Consider the following 2,500-nt stretch of genomic DNA (forward strand, 5'->3'; position numbering starts at 1 on the left):
ATGGTTGTAACGTGTAACGGGGAATCAGGGTTCGATTCCGGAGAGGGAGCCTGAGAAACGGCTACCACATCCAAGGAAGGCAGCAGGCGCGCAAATTACCCACTCCCGGCACGGGGAGGTAGTGACGAAAAATAACGATACGGGACTCATCCGAGGCCCCGTAATCGGAATGAGTACACTTTAAATCCTTTAACGAGTATCTATTGGAGGGCAAGTCTGGTGCCAGCAGCCGCGGTAATTCCAGCTCCAATAGCGTATATTAAAGTTGTTGCGGTTAAAAAGCTCGTAGTTGGATTTGTGTCCCACGCTGTTGGTTCACCGCCCGTCGGTGTTTAACTGGCATGTATCGTGGGACGTCCTGCCGGTGGGGCGAGCCGAAGGGGTGCTTTCGCGTCCCGAGGCGGACCCCGTTTAAATCCTACCAGGGTGCTCTTTGTTGAGTGTCTCGGTGGGCCGGCACGTTTACTTTGAACAAATTAGAGTGCTTAAAGCAGGCAAGCCCGCCTGAATACTGTGTGCATGGAATAATGGAATAGGACCTCGGTTCTATTTTGTTGGTTTTCGGAACCCGAGGTAATGATTAATAGGGACAGGCGGGGGCATTCGTATTGCGACGTTAGAGGTGAAATTCTTGGATCGTCGCAAGACGAACAGAAGCGAAAGCATTTGCCAAGTATGTTTTCATTAATCAAAACGAAAGTTAGAGGTTCGAAGGCGATCAGATACCGCCCTAGTTCTAACCATAAACGATGCCAGCCAGCGATCCGCCGCAGTTCCTCCGATGACTCGGCGGGCAGCCTCCGGGAAACCAAAGCTTTTGGGTTCCGGGGGAAGTATGGTTGCAAAGCTGAAACTTAAAGGAATTGACGGAAGGGCACCACCAGGAGTGGAGCCTGCGGCTTAATTTGACTCAACACGGGAAACCTCACCAGGCCCGGACACCGGAAGGATTGACAGATTGATAGCTCTTTCTTGATTCGGTGGGTGGTGGTGCATGGCCGTTCTTAGTTGGTGGAGCGATTTGTCTGGTTAATTCCGATAACGAACGAGACTCTAGCCTGCTAACTAGTCGCGTGACATCCTTCGTGCTGTCAGCGATTACTTTTCTTCTTAGAGGGACAGGCGGCTTCTAGCCGCACGAGATTGAGCAATAACAGGTCTGTGATGCCCTTAGATGTTCTGGGCCGCACGCGCGCTACACTGAAGGAATCAGCGTGTCTTCCTAGGCCGAAAGGTCGGGGTAACCCGCTGAACCTCCTTCGTGCTAGGGATTGGGGCTTGCAATTGTTCCCCATGAACGAGGAATTCCCAGTAAGCGCGAGTCATAAGCTCGCGTTGATTACGTCCCTGCCCTTTGTACACACCGCCCGTCGCTACTACCGATTGAATGATTTAGTGAGGTCTTCGGACTGGTACGCGGCATCGACTCTGTCGTTGCCGATGCTACCGGAAAGATGACCAAACTTGATCATTTAGAGGAAGTAAAAGTCGTAACAAGGTTTCCGTAGGTGAACCTGCGGAAGGATCATTACCGACTAGACTGCATGTCTTTCGATGTGCGTGTCGTGTCGCGCAACACGCTACCTGTACGGCAGTGGCCGTGCGCCGCGTGCGGAACCACGCGTGCCTCTCAAAACTAGCGGAAGTGTTGTTGTTGTGTGGTACGAGCGCTGAAGCTCTGGAGCGGCTGGCCTGCGGTACCTGGCGCCTGGCGCCGGTTTTGAATGACGTTCGCCCGAGTGCCTGTCCGCTCCGGTGTGGAGCCGTACGACGCCCATCGGCTGTGAGGCCGTTGGACACAAAAAAAATAGTGGAACAGGGGCCGTCAGACGCCTCAGTCCCGCAAATGCTACTGTCTTGAAAGAGACAGTGGGAGACTGAAAAGGAAAAGATCACCCAGGACGGTGGATCACTCGGCTCGTGGGTCGATGAAGAACGCAGCAAATTGCGCGTCGACATGTGAACTGCAGGACACATGAACATCGACGTTTCGAACGCACATTGCGGTCCATGGATTCCGTTCCCGGGCCACGTCTGGCTGAGGGTCGGCTACGTATACTGAAGCGCGCGGCGTTTGTCCCGCTTCGGAGACGTGGGAGTGTCGTGGTCGCCTGTGTGGCCGGCCGCGTCTCCTTAAACGTGCGATGCGCGCCCGTCGCCTGGCGGTTCGCATACCGGTACTTTCTCGGTAGCGTGCACAGCCGGCTGGCGGTGTGGCGTGCGACACCTCGTACAACGACCTCAGAGCAGGCGAGACTACCCGCTGAATTTAAGCATATTACTAAGCGGAGGAAAAGAAACTAACAAGGATTCCCCCAGTAGCGGCGAGCGAACAGGGAAGAGTCCAGCACCGAACCCCGCAGGCTGCCGCCTGTCGTGGCATGTGGTGTTTGGGAGGGTCCACTACCCCGACGCCTCGCGCCGAGCCCAAGTCCAACTTGAATGAGGCCACGGCCCGTAGAGGGTGCCAGGCCCGTAGCGGCCGGTGCGAGCGTCGGCG

General features: G+C 55.4%; 2 non-coding genes across 2 annotated transcripts in view; both read left to right on the forward strand.

Annotated features, from left to right (window-relative positions):
- Window positions 1-1,893: 1,893 nt before the first annotated feature.
- LOC126330784 (5.8S ribosomal RNA) lies at window positions 1,894-2,048 on the forward strand. Its single transcript, XR_007563190.1, has one exon. It is a non-coding gene; the product is annotated as a 5.8S ribosomal RNA (ribosomal RNA).
- A 188-nt stretch (window positions 2,049-2,236) lies between these two features.
- Window positions 2,237-2,500, forward strand: part of LOC126330785 (large subunit ribosomal RNA) — a 4,222-nt gene continuing 3,958 nt past the window's right edge. Inside the window, exon 1 of the ribosomal RNA XR_007563191.1 lies at window positions 2,237-2,500. This exon is cut by the window's right edge and continues 3,958 nt beyond it. This is a non-coding gene — a ribosomal RNA (large subunit ribosomal RNA).

Source organism: Schistocerca gregaria, unplaced genomic scaffold (genome assembly GCF_023897955.1).
Source record: "Schistocerca gregaria isolate iqSchGreg1 unplaced genomic scaffold, iqSchGreg1.2 ptg001356l, whole genome shotgun sequence".
NCBI lineage: Eukaryota > Metazoa > Arthropoda > Insecta > Orthoptera > Acrididae > Schistocerca > Schistocerca gregaria.